This window comes from Myotis lucifugus, unplaced genomic scaffold (assembly GCF_000147115.1).
Source record: "Myotis lucifugus unplaced genomic scaffold, Myoluc2.0 scaffold_138, whole genome shotgun sequence".
NCBI lineage: Eukaryota > Metazoa > Chordata > Mammalia > Chiroptera > Vespertilionidae > Myotis > Myotis lucifugus.
This window is the reverse complement of record NW_005871186.1, coordinates 1056301-1080359: the sequence shown is the minus strand read 5'-3', so window position 1 is coordinate 1080359 and position 24059 is coordinate 1056301. Positions and strand designations below refer to the sequence as shown.

The window sequence follows — 24059 nt, the reverse complement described above, 5'->3', positions numbered from 1 at the left end:
TACTGTAGGAAGTATATAAAGATGAATTAAGCCTGGCATCTACACTGAGATAGGTATAATCCCACAGGAGATAAGAAATATGATTCAAAAATTATATTTAAAGACAGTATATACTAAATCCCACAAAAAGATTTAAAAAAATCTAACCAGTTTAGAGTAGGGAAGGACTAAGAAAACAAAGTGATATTGAAAGGGGGCAGAAATAGGATGTTGGGGAACCAGCTAGTATTGTAAGAAATATTAATCATGCTCTGTTAACCGTGACTGTTTTGTTCTGATTAAAGAAGGCACATTCTGCCCTAGCCGGCTTGGCTCAGTGGATAGAGCGTCGGCCTGCGGACTGAAGGGTTCCAGGTTCGATTCCAGTCAAGGGCACATGCCTGGGTTGCGGGCTCGATCCCCAGTAGGGGTGTGCAGGAGGCAACCGGTCAATGATTCTCTCTCATCATTGAAGTTTCTATCTCTCTCTCCTTCTCCCTTCCTCTCTAAAATGAATAAAGAAATATATTTTTAAAAAAGAAAAAAGAAGGCACATTCTAACCAGGCTGGCAGCTGCACTCAGGACCTGGGAGCTCACCTGAAGACTCTAGACTTTGCATATCACTAAACCCTTTGAAGATCCCCAGCCCTTTTTGGGTATCTGTAAACTGCCCTTTTGCCTACTTTCCTTTGTACTTATATCTATATAAGCAGCTGGCTTATGGTGGGTTGCAAAGCAGATTTTTGTGGATGACCTGCTGCTCTCCCATATTGCCGGCAATATTGGAATAAATGATCATAATGACTCAACCCTGACTCTGCTTAATTGGCTCGAGTAGTGACAGGCAGCATGGACCCATTGTTTGACTGGTTACAATATTTTAATCTGGATCTTAAAACACATAGGTAGGATTCTCCAGATGGGAATGGAGAGAGGAGTGTGGAAGGAAAGCAGAGAGGAGGTGTGTAAGTAGTAAGGGAACAGATCTGAAGGGTGAGTTGGAGAATCTTAAACTTTAGGCCAAAAAAATCAAAGATTCGTATGCTTAGTTTGTTGTTTTTAACACATAGATGTGATATGATGAGAACTGTACGTTAAGAAATTATTCTGGTATATGTAAATAAATGAGACTAGCAGCAGGGAAGTGGGTCAGAAGGCTGCCACATCAGACAGAAGACAATGAGGACGTGGAGGAGAGTAAGGTAAGAGAGAATGGAAAGAAGGGGAATAAGGGACATTCTGGAGATAGGCTGAAGAGAAGGGAATGACTGGAAGTAGAGGGAGAAATTGTAATAAAGAGAGAAGTGTGAGAGATGGAGGTAAGAGCATACAGTGGGGTGAAAGATAATCTCTTCAATAAATGGTGTTAGGGACCTGGCTAGTTTGGCTCAGTGGATAGAGTGTCGTCGGCCTGTGAACTGAAGGGTCCCAGGTTCAATTCTGGTCAAGAGCACATGCCTGGGTTGTGGGCTTGATCCCCAGTGTGTGGGGTGCGCAGGAGGCAGCCAATCAATGATTCTCTCTCATCACTGATGTTTCTATCTCTCTCTCCCTCTCCCTTCCTCTCTGAAATCAATAAAAATATATTTTAAAATAAAATAAAAATAAATGGTGTTAGGCTCTAGTGGGTTTGACTCAGTGGATAGAGCGTTGGCCTGTGGACTGAAGTGTCCTGGGTTCAATTCCAATCAAGGGCACATGCCCTGGTTGCAGGATAGATCCCCAGTAGGGGGGCATGCAGGAGGCAGCCAATCAATGATTCTCTGTCATCATTGATGTTTCTATCTCTCTCCCCCTCTCCCTTCCCTCTCTGAAATCAATAATAAATAAATAAATAGTGTTGGGGAAATTGGACAGGTACATGCAAAAAAATGAAATTAGACCAGCAACTTACACAATACACAAGAATAAAGTCAAAATGGATTTTAAAAGCTTGAATGTAAGTCACAAAACCATAAAAATCCAAGAAGAAAAAATAGGCAGTAAAATCTTAGACATCTCATGTAGCTGTATTTTCACTAATATATTTGCCTAGGGCAGGGGTGGGCAACCTTTTAATCAGCAAAATCTCTGACTCAAAATTCTTCTGCGTGCCAACCCTAATTTTTTGAGAACATGTTACGCCTACCTGATATCTCTTAAGGTGTACGTATGTGAAGAACCTTGAAGAAATAATAAAATTCATTCAAGTGACAAAAACACAGTATATGATGATGAAAAATACATGTATTTTTTAATGTATACATGTACACTGATAGTCCGACAGAAAACTTTATGACTCCGTTTGATATTATCAGTGGGACTTTTGCTGCTGCATCACTGATGACAGAGATTTTACATCAGGTTTATATTTCGTGACCTTCAGAGATATGTACGAGCTACTACTTTCATCCGTCAGGCTACTCCTATTACGAGACTTAACAAAATCCATCACTGAGAACAAAGATTCACAAGCGTATGTGGATGAAAACATGGAGAGTAACGCTGTTGCAAAGTTTTTTAAACAGAAAAAATTTTCTGGAATGGCATTCCAAGTCCTCAATAGTTCGTTTTCGACACTATTGAAATTGCTCTTCCCCTCTCTCGTCAATCCATGTCTATGGTCTTTAAGATAACTTGTTATGTAAAATTATTTATCTAAGATGCACCCACACTGAATTTATCTAAAAAATAAAAAAGTCGATATTAAGAAAAAAATTGTAAATGGAAGATTATAAGAGAGGGTTTCACGTGCCAGCAAAAGTTACTGGCATGCCATGTTTGGCACACCTGCCAGGGGTTGCCCACCCCTGGCCTAGGGCAAGGGAAACAAAGGAAAAAAATAACAAATGGGACTACATCAGACTAAAAAGCTCCTGCACAGCCCTAGCCAGTTTGGCTCAGTGGATAGAGCATCAGCCTGCAGACCAAAGGATCCCGGGTTCAATTCTGGTCAAGGGCACATGCCCGGGTTGCGGGCTCGATCCCCAGTAGGGGATGTGCAAGAGGCAGCCTATCAGTGATTCTTATCATTGATGTTTCAAACTCTCTCTCCCTCTCCCTTTCTCTCTGAAATCAATAAAATATATATATTTAATAAATAAATAATAGCTTCTGCACAGCAAAATAAACCATTAAGAAAATAAAAAGGGAACCTACTGCATGGGAAAACATATTCATGGATAATATATTTGATAAGGGTTTAACTTCCAAAATATAAAAAGAACTCATACAATTCAACACCAGGAAGAAAAACAATCCAATTAAAAAATGGGCAAAGGACCTGAATAGACACTTCTCCAAAGAGGATATACAGATGGCCAATAGACATATGAAAAAATGCTCAACATCACTAATCATCAGAGAGATGCAAATGAAAACTAAAATGAAGTATCACCTCAGACCTGCCAGAATGACTACCATCAATAAATCAACAAACAATAAGTGCTAGTGAGAATGTAAAGAAAAGGGAACCCTAGTACACTGCGGATGGGAATGCGGACTGGTATAGCCACCATGGAAAACAGTATAGAGGTTCCTCAAAAAATTAAAAATGGAACTGCCATTTGACTCCCAGAGATCCCACTTCTGGGAGTATATTTTAAGAATCCCGAAACACCAATCACAAAGAATATATGCACCCCTATGTTCATAGCAACATTATTTACAATAGCTAAGATCTGTAAACAGCCCAAGTGCCCATCAGTAGACGAGTGGATAAAAAAGCTGTGGTACATCTACACAATGGAATACTATGCAGCTATCAAAAAGAAGGAGCTCTTACCCTTTGAGACAGCATGGATGGACCTGGAAAGTATTATGCTAAGCAAAATAAGCCAGTTAGAGAAAGACAAATATCACATGATCTGACTTATATGTGAAATCTAATGAACAAAATAAACTAATGAACAAAATAGGTCCAGAGGGCCCTAGCCGATTTGGCTCAGTGAATAGAGTGTCAGCCCATGGACTGAAGGGTACTGGGTTCGATTCTGGTCAAGTTGCAGGCTTGATCCCCGGCCCCAGTGGGGAACTTGCAGGAGGCAACCAATTGATGTGTCTCTTTCACATGGATGTTTCTCTCTCTGTCTCTCTCCCTTCCATTCTTTCCAAAAATAAATGGGAAAAATGTCCTTGCGTGAGAATTAACAACAACAACAAAATAGATCCAGAGGTATGGATGCATGGAAAAAAATAACAGATCTCAGTAGGAAGGGGACAGAAAGAGATTAACTAAAGAACATATATCCATATATGCATAACCCATGGACACAGACAATAGTATGGGGAAGGCCTGGGGTGGGGTGGCAGTTGGGTGAAGGGAGGCAAAAGGGAGAAAATAGGAGACATCTGCAATACTACTGCCAATGATAAACAAACAAACAAACAGTAAGGAATGGCTGGGAGGACAGAAAGGCCATATATAGAATTGCCCAGCTGGCGTGGCTCAGTGGTTGAGCATTGACCTATGAACCAGGAAGTCACAGTTCAATTCCCGGTCAGGGCACATGCATGGGTTGTAGGCTCCATCCCAAATGGGGGGTGTAAAGGAGGCAGCCAATCGGTGATTCTCTCTCATCATTGATGTCTCTATGTCTCTCTCCCTCTCCCTCACTGAATTCAATAAAAAATGTATACATATATAGAATTAAATTAAGTGGGGAGACTATATAGATCATGTTACAAGAGAGAAAACAGGTATAATAAATAGCAGCTAACGATTACTAAATGCATACTATGTGACACTGGCAAGTAACCTCTGAGCCTCAGTATCTGTTTGTAAAATATGGATAAAGATACCTATTTTTTAAGGTTGTAATAAGGAAAAATTCATCTATAGCATCTATCCGTGCTTAACATTGGCTAGCACATCAGGCACAAGGAGGTGCTTAACGAAGGTTAATTTCCTATTTTGGCATTTTGGTCCCTTGTCACCAAGGTGTCCAAGCAGAATTTGGCTCACCATTTGTGGAGGAAGCTAGTGCAGGAGATTGGATCCTCAGGATGCTTACTTTCCTTCCATTAGTCTGCCTCTCTGGATTTTACTTTAAGGTCCAGCTCAAATATCAATTCCTCAAATCCTATATAATAAAGTGGTAATATGCAAATTAACCCTCCCACCATCACGCCGTCACAAGATGGCTGTGCCCACAGCAGGGGCGGAGTTCCCATAACACAAGATGGCTGTGCCCACAGTGGAGGCAGGGTTCCCATAACAAGCCTTAACGAGCGATCAGCAGGGACCTGAGGCTGTGTGGTGTCGGGCCGGGGGACCTGAGGCTGTGCCCCCCTGCCTGGTGGGGCTTGATAGGGGACCTCAGGCTGCGCCCCCCCACCCAGCAGTGCTTGATGGGGGACCTCAGGCCACACACACCCCCACCCCGGTGCCGGGCCGGGAGACCTGAGGGTGCGCTGGGAGACCTGAGAGGCTGCGCCCCCCGCCTGGCACTGGGCCAGGGGACGTGAGGCTGTGCCCCCCACCCGGCAGAGCTTGATGGGGGTGGGGCCAGCAGGGTCTGGATCTCACCCAATGGGGGTGGGGCTGGCCAGGTCTGGGCCTCTCGCGATTTCGAGGCACACACAGGTGGGCAGGAACTTGACTCTGGGTCCCGCGGCACACCCCAGACTCTGACAGGAGGAAGATTTTCATATACATTTTACTAATTTTCTTTCATTTCTGACACGTATTATAGAGAAAGGGCAAATAGTAATATTAAAATATTTCCTCTAATTAATTCCCTTTTAATGTACACGAATTTCATGCACTGGGCTACTATTGTGTGTGTGTGTGTGTGTGTGTGTGTGTGTGTGTGTGTGTGTATATATATTTTTTTTTTTGATCCTCACCCGAGGATATTTTTCCATTTAAATTTAGAGTGAATGGATGGGAGGGAGGGAAGTAGAGGACAGAGAGAGTGAGAGAGAACATCTATTTGACAAAGACCATTAATAAGTTGCCTCCCACTGGGGATCAAGCCTGCAACTGAGGTATGTGCCCTTGACTGGGAATTGAACCCAGGACCTTTGGTCCACAAGCCATACTCTAACCACTGAGAAAACGGACTAGGGCCTCAACTATTTAACAGATAACAATGACTATCTTGGGGAAGAATTATATCTTGGGGGACTTCCTATACTATGTTTCTTTTATATCTGAATTTATTTTTTTTTAAATATGTTTTTATTGAGTTCAGGGAGAAGAAGGGAGAGGAAGAGATATAAACATCAATGATGAGAATCGTTAATCCGCTGCCTCTTGCACGCCCATGGCTGGGATCAAGCCCAAAACCCAGGCATGTGCCCTGACCAGGAATCGAACCATGACCTCCTGGATAATAGGTCAATGTTCAACCACTGAGGCACACTGGCCAGTCTGAATTTATTTTTAATAACCATGTATTATATTGGTAACCAGAAAAATGTGTCTACATTATGCATTTGGCACTTGTACTCCCTTGACTGTATATGCATGAAGTCTTGTCTTCACATCAGTGTAAATTCCACAAGGGCATAAGTAGTTCCATCTCTCTCTCTATGACCCTCCATAGTACCTAGCACACTAGGGCTCCTGGAATCCTCTACTAAACTGCTGGGGAGCACACAAGACTTGGTTGGAAAGTTTGTAAGAAGGACATTCTGATAAAAGGGAAGTGTGTGGAAGGCCACCTGTCCTGTTTATCGGAATTCCAACTTAGGGGAGACTGAGGGGAGTGTCGAAGGTGGTGCCCCTAATTATTCCTTGACCTTTCCAAACAAGTCTGTGTATATGCAGACCCCTGGGTGTTTACTGGAATCCTTATTCCTAATTCCTGGATGCCCTTGCCTAGAGGACAATGTAAACACATGTGTCCTCCCAAGGTTACTCCCCCTATTGATTGTATCTTTAAAGATAAAAATTCCAATAAAAGCCTAACAAGCTCTAGCCGGTTTGGCTCAGTGGATAGAGTGTTGGCCTGTGGACTGAAGGGTCCCGGGTTCAATTCTGGTCAAGGGCACATGCCCGAGTTGCGGGCTCCATCCCCAGTAGGGGGCGTGCAGGAGGCAATCAATCAATGATTCGTTCTCATCATTGATGTTTCTATCTCTCTCTCCCTCTCCCTTACTCTCTGAAATCAATAAAAATATATATATTTTTTAAAAGCCTAACAAAGCAAGCAATCAAGGCTGCCTGGCTCCTTCAGCCGGGCTATCCCTTAGCCCTCTCCTTCACAGTGAAATTGTCAGAGTAATCTGTTCATCCATCGTTCAGGGGCTGCTGGCCAGCCCCAACACTAAACTACATTTGGATGGCAGGTTTCCACCAGAGAATGGCTGGTGAATAGTGGAGGTACTATGGAGGGGGTCAGAACAAGGCCCACTGCTACAGAGACCTCACATGGCCCTGTTTCTTCTCCCAGACCCTGTAGCTCACTCCCACAGTATCACTTGCAGTCGCTATTGGGGAAAGGAAAGTTATTATTCAAAGAAGCACCACAAAGGCAAAGCAAAGGCAAAAGCTTTTACAGAAAAGCAAAACCAAAGTTTTATAGAAAAACAAAGTGGTAAATATAATGTAATGACTGGCACAATCAACATTTCAGAAACTGTATTACGTGAAAACAAAGAGGCAGACCTGCTAAACTCTTCCTGGCCTCATCTGGCATAGAGTTAGCCCTGCAGCTCCCCAGCACATAAAAGAATTGATACTGTGTCTCAAAAGAATACAAGAGGTCTTTCCCTCTACTCTTCTTTGGCTCTAAACACAAGGCAGCAACTTCTAGCTGTGCAGCCTCAGAGGGGCTGACCTCTCCTCTGGAACCTCTCCACCACAATTGCCATGTTTCTGGGCCTTCTCTTCAGAGCAACTCAAGGAGGCTGGCCTAAGGTCACACAGCTAGTAAGGGTCTGAGCCACTAAGAATGTGCCTCTTTCTCCCCTACCACAGTGCAGTCAACCACTCCCCTCCTGTGGCAGAAGCAAAGAACTTCCCCACCCCTCCTCTTCCCAGCCCAGCCAGGCTCCTGCCTGATTCCACATCCTGCTCACTGTCTCCCAAGACTGGAAGACTGGGATAGCAGTGGTAAAATCATTTTTTTAAAAGTGGAGGTGGGAAGGAAGGGGGATGAAAAAGAAGAGAAGGAGAGGGAGAGAAAGAGCGAAGAAGGGTAGGGAGGAAGGAAGGAAAGGAAAATGATGAATGACTAAAAATTCCAAATAGTGTTCAGATAGAGGTTGGAAGGGGTTGGTGATGGGTGTGTGGTGCACAGGGTGTTTCAAAGGGTGTGGGAATATTACATCTCCTGAGCTGGGCCATAGGTGCATGGGTGTTTATTATTCGGGTTTAAAATGTGTTATAGTTTTGTTTGTTTGTTTGTTTGTTCTTTTTTTTACAGAGAGGAAGGGAGAGGGGTGGAGAGTTAGAAACATCGATGACAGAGAAACATCGATCAGCTGCCTCCTGCACACCCCCTACTGGGGATGTACCCGCAACCAAGGTACATGCCCTTGACCGGAATCGAACCTGGGACCCTTCAGTTCACAGGCTCTCTCCACTGAGCCAAACCAGTCAGGGCTGTGTTACAGTTTTTGATATATATCACCATTTTTAAAATTTTAAATGAAAGACTGAGAGCAATTCCCTTGAGATGGCCCAGGAATGAGGTGATTCTAATACAAATAATTTGCCTGGCATTCAAGCCTTCCATGACTTGGCCTCAGTTTTACCTTCTTAGAGTCATTTATGCCCTCAGCAAAACCCTCCTGCCAAACTGGTCTTCATACTGTCCTTTCAAGTCCTCTGAACCTACTACGCAGCTTACTAGCCTGGAGGGAAGCTTTTGCTGCAGGAAGCTGTAGGCTAGGGCCCAGTCAGAGAGCTCTCTTTCAGTCCCTTGAGGACCTCTCCTGGAAAGATAGCAGGAAAAACCCTCTTTTGAATTCATTGCCTTATGCAATGCCTTGAAGTCTTTCCTCTGCCACTTGATGTCCTAGCATAATAAAGTCTATCATTATTGTTGTTGCTGTTATTGCTGTAATTAATAGCCTACATTTAATGAGCACTTAGTATTTACCAGGCACTATGCTGAACACTTCTGTGCTTTATTTTATTTCATCCTCACAATAACCCAATGATACAATAATCCAAACACTATGATTATTGCTATTTAACAGAAAAAAAACCTGAGAATTAAAAAGATTGAATAACTTGCCTAAAGTCACACACTAGTAACTGTTGGATACAAAATTTGAGCCCAATTGGGTCTGTCCCGAGTCCACCCTCTTACATGGTCATCTCATCCAATCCTCAGGACAATCTAAAAGGTAGGTTTTATTTCTATTTTAAAGATTAGGAAATCTGAGGATCAGGAGTTAAGTGACTTAGTCTCACATAAGTAGTGAGCTATCTATCTGGTCTATATTATTCTCTACTGCTCTTAATAAAACAACCATTGATTGAATGAATAACAAAGCAAGCACATTTTCAGTGGCCCAAAGAACAACGGTACCTTTATCTCCTCATAAAAATCAACTTTTTAATCAAAACAACCAAGCAGTTCTAATTTTAAAAGTAACCAGAGAATTCTTTCCTGAAAATGCAAGAGCTTTACCAACACTGAAGGACCAAAATTCCTCTGAAATAGCAAGAATGGACAAAATCTTCTACTAGAAGGGATGTTGATCAGATCTCAAAGGTGGGAAGCCATGGAGAAAGAAAGCTGGAAGAAAAGCCATTGGCTGGATGGAAGGACTGCTGTTTCAGAACCCTAACCTGAAGCCTCAGTCTCCCTCTCCAGAGGGTAGTGACTGAATAATGAGGCAGTGTTTGTAAGCCTGCAGCTTCCTGGGGAGAAAAGCAGAGGGCAAATAAAAACCCAGAGAGGATTCATTATAACACCCAAGAGGCCCTATTCAATTCTCCCTCAAGGTCTTTCTACAAAACACCTGAGAACCAGTTCACCCTGTTCATTGTCACAGGAGTAAATGACTCTGTCCCTACAAGTAACATATCTACTACAATGTTTGCTCACAAACACAAAACTGATGATGACAAAAGTAAAAGAAACCAAAGGGGGAACAATTTAATGTAAAGATATGTAACTCTTGGAGAGCTTTGCTAGTGGTAGAAAACATACTAGATTTAGCCTGGCCAGGTGTAGCTCAGTGGTTGAGCATCCACCTATGAACCAGGAGGTCACGGTTCGATTCCCAGTCAGGGCATATGCCCAGATTGCAGGCTCTATCCCCAGTAGGGGGAATGCAGGAGGCAGCTAATCAATGATTCTATCATTGATATTTCTCTCTCTCCTTCCCTCTATGAACGCAATAAAAAATAAAAACAGCCCTAGCAGATTTGGCTCAGTGGGTAGAGCATTGGCCTGTGGACCAAAGGGTCCCAGGTTCGATTCCAGTCAAGGGCACCTACCTTGGTTGTAGGCTCCTCCCCGGCCTGGGCCTTGGTTGGGCATGTGCAGGAAGCAACCAATCGTTGCGTTTCTCTCACATCGATATTTCTGTCTTTCCCTCTCTCTTCCACGCTCTCTAAAAATCAATGGAAAAATATCATCGGGTGAGGATTAAAAAAATAATTAATAAATAAAAATATATTAAAAGAAAACATACTAGGTTTAGTGTTGGAAGCTCTTGGCGGTAAGTTCTGGATTCACCCCCGCCCCCTAAATTTGTGGCTCTAGCCAGTGGTCGGCAAACTCATTAGTCAACAGAGCCAAATATCAACAGCACAACGATTAAAATTTCTTTTGAGAGACAAATTTTTTAAACTTAAACTGTATAGGTAGGTACATTGTTATTAACTTAATTAGGGTACTCCTAAGCTGGCCTTTGCTAAAAACGTCCTCAATCTGATTGAAGTACATTCACTGAGGTTGACCCCTTCCAACTCTCCCATCCACACTCGTCTTGTATACTTGTGTCGTCTACTCTATCTCCTTTCCAAAAACCGACTTCTGTGCATGGGCCACGAAGTTTCAATCTCACTGTACGTGCGCACCCGCACGTGGTATTCTGTGGAAGAGCCACACTCAAGGGGCCAAAGAGCCGCATGTGGCTCGAGAGCCGCGGTTTGCCAACCACTGCACTAACCCAATTCCTCTCCTAAACCCAAGGGAAAATGTACATGTTAACGCTATTTTGAATTTTACAATTCCTTACTTCATTAACTTACTGAAAAAAATTAAAAGCAGCTTTTAAAAATCAATTAAGATTAAAATATGCTTAGAAAACTACATTTCTTGCTCATACAAGTTTATTTTCCTTGTTCTCTAAACTCAATGAAGCAATACAATGGTTAGATATTAAACAAAATTAGTAATCTCTCAGCACTCCTCCATCTCCCTCCAAGTTCTTCCACAAGACAAGAAATATTAACAGATTTTCCTATGTCCCAAAAAACATAAGCACAAAATTTTTTTATATATTTAGAGGGTCTTTATTGTCTTCTATATTTAAAAAACTAAGTTTACACTAACATTGCTCTGCAGCTTGTTTTTCTCACTTAATAATTTATCACGAACATCTCTCCAAGTTTCAATAATTAAAATTCCAACTCATACTTTTATTTCTTTTAATATTTATTGTTGAAAGTATTACATAGGTCCTCCTTTTCCCCCATTAACCTCTTCTAGCCTGATCTGGTCCCCCTCAACATCCCATTGTTTGTATCCACAGGTTATGCATATATGCATACAAGTTCATTGGTTGATCTCTTCCCACCCACCTTCCCCTGCCTTCCCTCTGAGGTTCAACAGTCTGGTCATGCTTCTATGTCTCTGGGTCTATTTTTGTTCATCATTTTATTTGGTTCATTAGATTCCACATGTGAGTGAGATCATGTGATGTTTATCTTTCTCTGAATGGTTTATTTCACTTAGCATAATACTTTCCAGGTCCACCCATGCTGTTGAAATGATAAGAGTTCTTTCTTCTTTATTGCCTCTTAGTATTCCATTGTGTAAATGTACCACAGTTTTTTTTATTCACTCATCTGCTGATGGGCACTTAGACTGTTTCCAAGCCTTAGCTATTGTAAATTGCGCTATGAACACAGTGGTGCATATATTCTTTCTGATGCGTGTTTCGGGTTTCCTAGGATATATTCCTAGAAGTAAAATCACTGAGTCAAATGGAAGTTCCATTTTTAATTTTCTGAGGAAACTCCATACTGTTTTCCATAATGGCTGCACCAGTCTGCTTTTCCACCAGCAGTGTACAAGGGTTCCCTTTTCTCCATAACCTCACCAATGCTTTTTGTTTGTTGATTCGTTGACAAGCCATTCTGACAGGTGTGAGGTGGTATCTCATTGTTGGTTTCGATTTGTATCTCTTGGATAAGTGATATTGAGCATTTTTTCATGTGTCTCTGGCTGTATATCCACTTTGAAGAAGTATCTATTTAGGTCCTTTGCCCATTTTTTAATTGGATTGTTTGTCTTTCTTTTGTTAAAGTTGTATGAGTTCCCTATATATTTTGGAAATTAACCCCTTATCGAATGTATAATTGGCAAATATGTTCTCCCATGTAGTGGGCTTTCTTGCTATTCCAACTCATATTTTTAAAAAGCTACATAATACATGAACTGTGTTTGAAATTTCAACTGTAGTTGCTACCAGATACAATTATGTCCAGAAAAGCTGTTGCCAGGTAAATCTTAACATACTGATCCTTGCTATATTCTAATGAATTTTACTTTGCTTCTTAAATAAAATAGTCAATTTAGCTAATTAACAAATGCTTAAAAATAATACAGTATTTTATAAAACAGGGTAGGATTTATAGCAACGAATTACTTATTTGAAGCAACCCTTCAAATTATCATAGACCCACAAGATTCACTGAAATTAGACCTGTCCAAGAGAAATCAGGATGGACTCAAAAATACTATCATTCAAACACAAAAACAAACAAAAATCATATTACTAAAGTAATCATGTAATTTATTATCCAAACTGGAATACTTGTGAGAGTGAATGAGTCAAAATCCAGATGAAATCCTGAGTGAACTGACAGAAGTCATGACAGTCACAAGCACACTGGGATGTACAGTCACCTTTCCTACTGTTTTAATGTTATTATTATTAGCCACACTGTTGGCCATCAATAATTTTTTTTCATGACAAATTGTCTTATAGACATATCAATGGTGGTCTGAAGGGTAGTAATGGAAGCATGAGAATTAGAGATTTTTCTGGTTTACTGATATAATACTATATGCCTGTTGAGTGCTTTATAGATAATTTTAAAGTAAACTTCCCATGAATTCTTTACATATGAAAAAATAAAATACAAAGCTGTATAAGCATAACCCATGGACACAGACAGTAGGGGGGTGAGGGCATGTGCTGGGGGTGGAACGGCCGGGGAGAGGTCAATGGGGGAAAAAGGAGACATATGTAATACTTTAAACAATGAAGAATTTAAAAACAAAACAAAACTGTATAAGAATAGTCCATATAAAGAATATGCACCCCTAGCTGGTTTTTCTCTGTGCTTAGAGCATCAGCCCTCAGACTGAAGGGTCACGGGCTCGATTCCGTACCTCGGTTACAGGCTCCTCGATACCACGCCCCAGTCGGGGCACAACCAAGCGATGTGTCTCTCTCACATCGATATTCTTTTCTCTGTCTCTCCCCATCCCTTCCACTAGCTTTAAAAATCAAAGGAAAAAATATCCTTGGTTAAGGATTAACAACAACAAAAAAGAACATACCATAATGTGTTCATATATTTTCCTATTGATGGACATAACTACCATTTCAAACGATGCTGTAATGAATATCCTTGTACATGTTTATTTTTAAATAAAAGGGGGAAAAAACTATTTCTACACACATACTTTCTTTGTTGTCCCATGTCTTGATTGCTTCTTTTCCTATTATCATCCCTGCCTCACTTGCTCACAGAATTCTTGGGACCCAGTGTGATAATGAAGAGCAAAGCAATTTGGAGAATGTTAAGACAGGACATGTGATAGCTACTGTTGGCAAATTAGAGTTGGCCTGTCTTGGCTGTCTCTTCCAGCCATCTGCACACACTGCCGGCCCACCCACTCCCATACACGTTGTGCTCCTTGTTCTGGTCTCAGCAGCTGCTCCAACTCATCTGATGTGGGCAAAGCTGGCTTACGGAATTAATCCTACTTTGTCACACTCCTGACCCTGACAAGTGCAGATAGGCCCACCAGATACCCAAACAAGTAGGAAGGAGAAAGAATATATTATTGCTATGAAATAATATAATGCAGAATTATATAGAATAAAATGTAAAACTCCTTATTCACCAAACCTTAACCAACATTCCCCAATGGCACCCCCTCCTCAAAGGTAACTACTGTTATAAATTTGTTGTGTAACTTTTTACACTTTTCCTAATCATGTATACACACATATATATGCACATATGTATATAATTAGAGAGACAAAAGAATGCATGTGTTTGGTTTACATATCTGCAATTATACTGTATAATTTGTTCTGCAAGTTGCCTTTTTCACTTAAAAATTTCTTTGACATGTTTCATCTTAGTATATAATGGACTCTTCAAACTTGTAAAAGCTCAAGAAAAAAATGCCATAGTAAGACTATGCCAAAACCTTATTTTCCCATTTTGCTATGTCTGAACATTTAGGTTGTTCATAGTGTTCTGTCATGACAAAGAATGTTGTTATCATTAATACTGGTACAGCCATAGTTGGTCTGGCTCAGTAGTTAGAGCATCAGCCCACAGACTAAAGGGTCCCGGGTTGGATTCTGGTCAAGGGCATGTATTTCAGTTGTAGGCTTGATCCCCAGCTCTAGTTGGGTGTATGTGAAAGTCAATCAATCAATGTGTCTCTTTCATATCGATGTTTCTCTCTGTCTCTCTCCCTCCCTTCCATTATCTCTAAAAAAAATCAATGGAGAGAATATCCTCAGGTGAGGATTATCAAAAAACAAAAATTAATACTGGTACACAGCTTCTTTTACATACAAACTAATTTCTCTAGGATATGTACCAATAATTGGAATTGATGAAGTCCGTACACGTTAAATATCGATAGGTACTCCCAAATTACCAAAAGGTATACCAATTTTAGTCCCACCAACAGAGCATAAAAATTACTGTTTCTACACCCTTCCAACAACATGTTATTTTTATTTTATCAATATAAAGGATAGAAAATAATAAATTATTGTTTTAATTTACATTTTCCTGATTTCCAGAAAAGTTAAATATCTATTCATATGTTGTAATTGGTCATTCTTATTTTTTATGAGAAGTATTGCCAGTTTGATTTTAATCATGAGGACTCAGAGATGCAAAGGTGACAGCTTGTAAGCAGCATAAGTCAAAGCTAAGTTTAATCACTTCCCATGAAAGCTAGTCCTTCTGACTAGCTAATGTATTACCCAGGGGTCAACAACTATGGCCTTTGGGCCAGCTTCCCCCTATTTTTGTGAATGAACTCTTATTGGAACACAGCCGCACACATTCATTTACATATTGTCTATAGCTACTTTTGTTCACCAATGGCAGAGGTGAGTAGTTGTGACTATATGGCCTGCAAAACCTAAAATATTTACTGAGTCTAAGTAAAACACTAACTCAAATTTAACACCTAAAGAAAAGTTTAGAGATTAATTGTTGTCCAATTGACTAGAGTGTGGCTATGTCAAACAGTATGGTGGATTTTTAAATAAATTTATATGCTGTATAGGTCTGATACGTAATATTGAAGAAAAAAAGCCCAAAACTCTCAAATAAAATCAAAAGACATCCCCCTAATTCTGGGTTGGGACACAACACTAGAGACTTTCCTATGAGCTATTCATAATTTCAACCAATGAGAAACTAAGGGTCCTAATGACCTTCAGTAACTTTGATGAGCAATATAGTTCCCACTCACATACGATAGTATGAACTTAAAGCAAGCCCCACTATGCCTGCTGCTAAACACCCATCCCCACATATACACACAACACAGGTGCCTTTCCTTCCTTTTTATTTTTTTAAAATATATTTTTATTTCAGAGAGGAGGGAGAGGAAGAGAGAGATAGAAACATCAATAATGAGAGAGAATCATTGATTGGCTGCATCTTCCATGTCCCACACTGGGAATCCAGCCCACAACCTGGGCATGTGCCCTGACTGAAAATCAAATCGTGACCTCCTGGTTCATAGGTCAATGCTCAACCACTGAGCCATGCCTGCTGGGTTCCCTTTTGCTTGTAGAGAGAAGCTTCACTAGGCAGTAGCTGAACATTTCCAGCATATCTAGCCAACTGTTAAGAGCTAAGGCACTGACATTTGTGGGGAAGGAAAGCCAATTCTCCCCTCTAGATCCTACCTTTCTGAAGATCCTGGCCACAAAAAATAAGTAATTTCTAATGAGAATTTTAGGGCCATTAAGTTACTGTAGGGCAGAGGGAGAAGTTGCCATCATCCCCATTTTATGAATAGGGAATTGAGAGTAACATCTCTGTTCCCTTTCATTTCCAAAGGTAATTTTAGTAAGTAGGGCTTCATATCAGCACACACACACCACCCCTTTCTCCTTCCGTACTCTCCCAAATTTTGATTTTATGTAATAATGCCAAAGAAGCTATCATACTCTCCAGGAAAGTTAACTTAGTCCAGTAATCTGAATGATAAATAACCAAAGAAAAAAGTGCATTTTCTCATACAAGTAAACAGACATTCTTTAAGTGGTGCTCTGAAATTTGGCAATACATACCAAGAATCTTTAAAAAATGTTCATATTCAAACACTCTGCTAAGTGAAATAAGCCAGACACGAAAGGACAAAATTGTTTGACTTCACTTGTGAGGTGCCCAGAATGGGCAAATCCATAGAGACAGAAAGTAGAATTAGAGGGTACCAGGGACTGAGGGAGGGAGGAATGGGAATTATTGTTTATTGGATACAAAGTTTTTGTTTGGGGTAATGAAAATGTCCTGGAAATGGATAGTGGTGATAACTGCATGACACTATGAATATACTTAATGCCACTGAATTGTACACTTAATTATGAATTTGTGAATCCAACACTTAACAATGCTTAAGATGGCAAATTATGTTATGTATATTTTACCAAAAATTTTACAAGTGGGAACCAGGAGGTTGATTCCCAGTCAGGGCACATGCCTGGTTACGGGCTGGTCCCCACTGCGAGTGTGTGGGAGGCAGCCGATCAATGATTCTCTCTCATCATTGATGTTTCTAGCTCTCTCTCCATCTCCCTTCCTCTATGAAATCAATAAAAATATATTTTAAAATATCCTATATAATAAAACTCTAATATGCAAATCAACCAAACGGCAGAACAACCAGTCACTATGACATGCACTGGGAATTGGGCCTAAGCCGGCAGGTGGACATTCCCTAAGGGGTCCCGACTGCAAGAGGGCACAGCCCGGGCTGAGAGACCCCCCCCCCCCCCCAGTGCACAAATGTTGTGCACCACATCTCTAGTATTTAAATAATTTTAATAACATGGGGAAATACTCAAGAAATTAATTTAAAAAGCAGGATATAAAGCTTTAGTATGGTATGAACCCAATTTCTTTTTTAAAGTACATATACCAATGTGTGTATAATAAACACACCTGCATACTTGTGAGTGTGAATGTGTGTATGTAGTTGTAAGGAAATATACCAAATAATGTTTATTTCTGAGTTGTGGGATTATAGGGTATTTTTATTTTCTCCCTTAAAACTTTGTTTTCTAAACTGTACCATGATATATAATCAGAGAAAAAAATTAATTCACATTATTTGACCCAGTAATCCACTTGCAGACTTACATAATAAAAATACTGACAAAAATGTATGCATAATTTTTATGCACATTTATGCATAATAACTAATAATTTACTTAAAACTATTAATAAATAATGGTTACCTCTGGAGTAGGGTTAGGATAAATGGTGAATTTACAGAGGACTTATTTGTTACATATAATTTGTATAAAAGTATTACTCTTTAAAATGAAAAACTGAAAGCACTTTAAAAATCCTATATGATAGACTATTATATAGGCATTAGAAATATGTATAAAGAGTTTCAGCAACATTATAAATATATGTGAATTTATATAATAAAAACAATGGTAAATGGAAAAAAAGCAGAATACAAATTTGTAGTTAATGTATGATCTGCATTATACAAAACAGAAATATTAATAGGTACATAAAATATTAAAAGGAAATACTAAAATGGGAATAAGTGATTTTCTCCAAATGGTAGGGTTATGAATGATTTTCATTTCCTTCTTTATATTTTTCTGTATTTTGCCTATTTCCTACAATGAATATTTACTATTTTTCTATCAGGTTCAAAATGTTGTTTGGGCCTGGCCAGCATGGCTCAGTGGTTGAGCGTCAACCTATGAACCAGAAGGTCACAGTTTGATTCCCAGTCAGGGCACATGCCCAGGTTATGGGCTCCACCCCGGTAGGGGTCATGCAGGAGGCAGCCGATCCATGATTATCTCACATCATTGATGGTTCTATCTCTCACCCTCTCCCTTCCTCTCTGAAAGCAATCCTATATAATAAAACCCTAATATGCAAATCAACCGAACTGCGAAATGACAGGCAGAACGACCAGTCACTATGACATGCACAGACCACCAGGGGGCAGATGCTCAACGCAGGAGCTGCCCTGGTCTGGGGCAGCTCTTGTGTTGAGCATCTGGCCCCTATCCCCGGAGAGGGAGGCGACCAGAGGCAGTGATCAGGGGGGTGGGGCTGGCCACTGGGGCACCCCAATCGCCCTGCCCACCGGTTGCCCCACAGATGGCCCTGATCACTGGCCAGGCCTAGGGACCCTACCTAGGAACAGTCTCTTAGATTTAAAAATTAAAACCTGTCAAGGTTACTCTGACAATGAAAAAACAGGATATGCAGCAATGACATGCAAGGATTCTGGCTTGCACGTTTTATGGTCAGCCCTGATTCTGACACTTATAACTGTGTGACAAAGCCAATTACTTCTCTCTGCTTCAGTTTTTCCACCCATAAGATGGGTAAAATGGTACTATAACCTCAGAAGGATCATGTTATGTACTACTTTTTATAATCAGGGCAAAAAAATGTAGCTGCCCATACAACAGCAAGATGCCTTTCACCTGTATGAAAAGTAGGGTCACTGGTGCATGCAATGTTCCTGATTGTGAGAGATGTCCGACTGACAGTTTAGGCCCAACATCCCCCGAGGGGTCCCAGATTGCGAGAGGATGCAGGCCGGGCTGAGGGACATCCCCCCCCCCCGCCCGTGCACGTGTTTCGTGCACTGGGCCTCTAGTAAAAACATATTTTTTAAAAAATGTTGTTTGGTTTCCACTGTATATTCAGAAGCCACCCCTGTGATGAATTTTATCCTCAAAGGATTCACAGTAGCAAGCAACCCACTAGAAAGAAGTCTGTATGTATTGTATATGCTTAAGAAAACCTTCATCTTTAGGGAATGGGGACACTTTGTAGTGCTCTAGTAAATGTAACTAAGGAATCAAGTGCTCAAACATGAGATGCTTAACAAAACTTATACTCTAAGAACCCAGGACCACCACCTTCTCCACCTTGAAATCTAAGACCTTACACTTAAAACAGACCAAGACCTAAGTAACATGGATTGGGTCATGTTATTCTTTACATCAAAAACATTCAAAAGCTAACTCAATGCAGAATAAATCCAAATCCCTTGGCATGACACTTAAGGTACCTTTTTTTTCCAGTGTCCAAAAATAAAGTTTCATTGGAACACCACTCCACTCATTCAAATGTATTGTCTACAGCAGTTTTTGCACTACAGCAGCAGAGTAGAGTTGTTAAGACAGATCATATGGCCTGCAAAGCTTACTACCTGGCTTTTTATAGGAAAAGTTTGCAGATCCCTAAGGCAGCTCATTCAGCTAAGAGACATGTTCCTGTACACCAGTCCTCTGCTTACCAGTCCAACAGTACTCAATCCAAGCACATGTATAGCTTACCTCAAATTTCGTGTTCCAGACATTTAGAGTTACTCATAAATAGTTGAAAGAAAAAGTTTAATCTGTAAATGCTAAGGTAAACTTGCTTTATCAATAAAATGGTACATTACATAAAATGATTTTTGAAGCGGTAAAGTGAATGCTTAAAATTTTCTATTTAGAAAGTGACAGAACTGAATCTAGAAGATATTAAATGTTGAGATATAAAATCTTTTTTAAAAATCTTTATTGTTGAGAGTATTACAGATGTCCCTCTTTCCCCCACCCCCTCAACCCAGTTCCTGCCCAGCCCCAGGCCTTTATCAGCCTATTGTCTGTGTCCATAGGTAATGCATATAAGATCTTTGGTTAATCTCCTCCTGTTCCCCCAACCCCCTTCCCTCTGAGATTTGTCTGTCTGTTCCATGTTTCCATGCCTCTAATTCTATTTTATTCATTAAATTTCTTGTTCAGTTTGTTCATTAGATTTCTTGTTTGTTTATTTTTATTTTAAGGTTCAATTGTTGATATGTATTTGTTGCCATTTTATTGTTCATATTTTTATCTCTTCCCCTTCTTCTCCTCCATCCTCTTCTTAAAGAATACCCTTCAGCATTTCATGTAGTACTGGTTTGGTGGTGGTGAACGCCTTTAGCTTTTTCTTGTCTGTGAAGCTCTTTATCTGACCCTCAATTCTAAATGAGAGCTTTGCTGGGTAGAGTAATCTTGGCTATAGGGACTTGCTATTCATCACTTTGAATATTTCTTGCCATTCCCTTCTGGCCTGCAGTTTCAGTTGAGAAATCAGCTGACAGTTATATGGGTGCTCTGTTGTAGATAATTAACTGCTTTTCTCTTGCTGCTTTTAAGATTCTCTTTGTCTTTAACCCTTGGCATTTTAATTATGATGTGGGCCTCTTTGGGTTCCTCTTGTGTGAGACTCTGCGCTTCCTGGACTTGTAAGTCTATTTCTTTCATCAGGCAGGGGAAGTTTTCTGTCATTATTTCTTCAAATAGGTTTTCAATATCTTGCACTCTCTCTCTCTCTCCTCCTTCTGGCACCCCCATAATGCGAATGTTGGTATGCTTGAAGTTGTCCCATAGGCTCCTTACACTATCTTCATATTTTATAATTCTTTTTTCTTTTTGCTCTTCTGATTGGATGTTTTTTGCTTCCTCATATTCCAATAGTTGATTTGATTCTCAGAATCCTCTACTCTACTGTTGAATCCCTGTAAATTATTCTTTATTTCAGTTAGTGTATGCTTAATTTCTGACTGGTGTTTTTTTGTTTTGTTTTGTTTTGGGTTTTGTGTGTGTGTGTGTGTTTTATGTCTTTGACATTCTCACTAAGATCCTTGAAAGTCTCACTAAGTTCCTTGGAGGTCTCAAGAAGATCCTTGAGTAACCTTATAACCATTGTTTTGAACTCTGGTATCCAGTAGCTTGCTTGCTTCCATTTCTTTCATTTGTGACATGTTTCTTTGTCTCTGTTTTTTGGCTGCTTCCCTGTGTTTGTTTCCATGTATTAGGTAGAGCTGTTATGTCTACTGTAATTGGTAAAGTGGCTTTGTGTAATAGGTGTCCTGTAGGGCCCAGTGGCTCAGCCTCCCAATCACCTGAGTTGGGCACTCTCGGTGAGCCCTGATGTGAACTGTGTGCACAGTCTTGTTGTAGTTGAGCCTTGACTGGCATCACTGGGAGGAATTGGCCTCCAGGCCAATTGGCTGTGAGGACCAGCTGCATCTACAATAGAAGATCTGCTATGCAGGAGACACCCTATGGAGCAGGAATTGCTTCAGTGGGGCTTTGGTGCTGAGTCTTTCCCTTGTGGATGTGTAGAGTTGCAATCTGGTATGGTCTGAAGCTGTCCACTGTGTCACTGTTCTGGGGCCTCCCAGGATGTACAAAGTCAGTCACTGCCTAGGGCCACCCAGCAGGAACTACAGAGAGATCTGCAGATGGCTGCTACTTGTATTGGGCTAGGAAGTGCTCAAATGAGGCCTAGCTGTGAAGCAAGGCAGGGTGGTAATAATGCTGGGTCTTGAGCCTTTTATTTTTTAATTTTTATTAATAATTTTTATTTCTTAAAGTATTACAAAGAGTATTACATATGTCTCCTTTTTCCCCCCGCTTAACTTTCACCCGACCTCCCCTGCCCCCCAGTGTTTTGTGTCCATTGGTTATTCTTATATGCATGCATATAAGTCCTTCAGTTGATCTCTTAACCCGCCCCCCAAACCCTCCCCAAGCTTCCCACTGTAGTTTGACAGTCTGTTCAATGCTGCTCTGCCTCTGCATCTATTTTTGTTCATCAGTTTATATTGGTCTTTATTATCCGTTTCAACCTCACCGGGCCCGTCCCCACTTCACCGGGGCCGTCCCAACCTCACCAGGGCCGTTTTGACCTCACCCGGGCCGTTTCAGCCTCACCGGGGCTGTCCCAACCTCACTGGGGCCGTCCCGACCTCACCAGGGCTGTCCCTAACTCACCGGGGCCGTTTCAACCTCACCTGGGCCGTCCCGACTTCACCGGGGCCATTTCGGCCTCACCGGGGCCGTCTCGACCTCACTGGGGCCGTTTCAACCTCACCAGGGCCATCCCGACCTCACCGGGGCTGTCCCGACCTCCCCAGGGCCATCTCAACCTCACCGGGGCCGTCCCGTCCTCACCGGGGCCATCCTTGAGCCTTTTATTGATAGGTGTGGGGCATGCTAACTCTAGTTGCTGTTTAAGAGATTTTGGCAAAGTCTGAAGCCTGAGCCAGGACAGGTCATTCATATGGAAAAGCAACTATAAACAGCTTGGGTGGGGCTGCAAATTAGATGGGGCAGGGTCTCAGAATCACCAGGACTGAGTGAACAGTGTGGGCCACACTGATGGAAACTCAGATGTGGCTGCCCACCAGCTCAGCACAGGAACACTGACCCCTGCAAGTACCTCTGTCTGGGAGAAAGCCATCCCCGAGTTCCTGCCCCGAAGTCAGACAGTCCAGTTCTTCCCCATATCCCTGTATGTCCCTGGATTCCCCCAAAGCCGCCGCCTAGCACTAGAGCTCAGAGGAATCGGAAGTGTAAGCTCGTGTGTGGGCCCTTTAAGAGGAACACCTGGGACACCAGCAGCCTCGGTGAGACTCAGCCACAGTCCCCACTGGTTTTTACAGCCTGAAGTTATGGGGACTTCTCTTCCCAGCTCTGGAACCCTGCGCTGGGGGTCTGGTGTGGGGCTGGGACCCCTGCTTCTCATGGAAGGCCTTGGAGAGATCCCTCCCAATTAAAGAAACACCACACATGGGTGTCAGACCAGCCTGTTCCACGCCTCCGCCCCTCAGTCTCAGTGTGTCTTCTTCTTACTAATCTAGTTGTAGGACTTCAGGTGGTTCTGAATGACAGTTGTTCTGTATTTTAGTTGTAATTTTGATGTGGTTGTAGAAGGTGGCAAGTACCAGCATTTACCTACACCACCATATTCAAGGATCTTCTTTAAGACTTCTTTTCTAGCTTCATCTCCTGCTCATTACTCTAAAATGTCTTCTATCTCAGGAATACTTTTTCCAAACATGCCAGGTATTTTTCAGGCTCTGTGCCTTTACCCATGCTGGGACCTCTTCCAAATGCCCTTTCTTCTAAACCTACTGAACTTATTCACCTTTAGAATCTGACTCAAAAAACAAGAAAAAAAATAGAATCTGACTCAAATGCATTCTCCCTTCAGAAGCATTCCTTATTCCCCCAAATTCAGAACAGCTGTTTTTCCTCTGTACACTCCCATATTACTTGTTCCTCTACACACTCTATTTCATTCCTCTGCGGGTCGATGCTAGCTGTATACACGTTTCACTTGACTAAGCTCCTGGAGAGAAGAAACCATCTTATTCATCTATCAGCTCCATTCCAGCACACTGCTTATACAGAGTAGGCGCTAAATAATCCTGCCTGACTGAATGAGAGCTTCCATTCTCAACCTAATCTAGTGAATTCTTTCAATGAGGCAGCCAGTAAAGCCAAATTGTCAAACAGAACAATCCCTCTAATTTAAAGTCACATACCTAAAATGAGTCACCAGCAGAAAATGTCATGGACCTGCCACTTTAAGGGGACTGGCAAGATGACTGTGTTAACACAACCCTAATTAAGACTAAAGGGCACTAAGGCAGAG

General features: G+C 41.3%; 1 protein-coding gene across 2 annotated transcripts in view; it reads right to left on the bottom strand.

Annotated features, from left to right (window-relative positions):
* NUMA1 (nuclear mitotic apparatus protein 1) overlaps positions 1 to 24059 on the bottom strand; it is an 84516-nt gene that overhangs the window by 42190 nt on the left and 18267 nt on the right. The window contains exon 1 of one of the 2 annotated variants that reach the window (XM_023758719.1): positions 10362 to 10400. The exons of the other annotated variant lie outside the window; for it this stretch is intronic. The gene's annotated coding sequence lies outside the window, so the exon portion shown is untranslated. Of the gene's footprint in view, positions 1 to 10361; positions 10401 to 24059 lie in introns of those variants that run through there. 2 annotated transcript variants of the gene reach the window in all.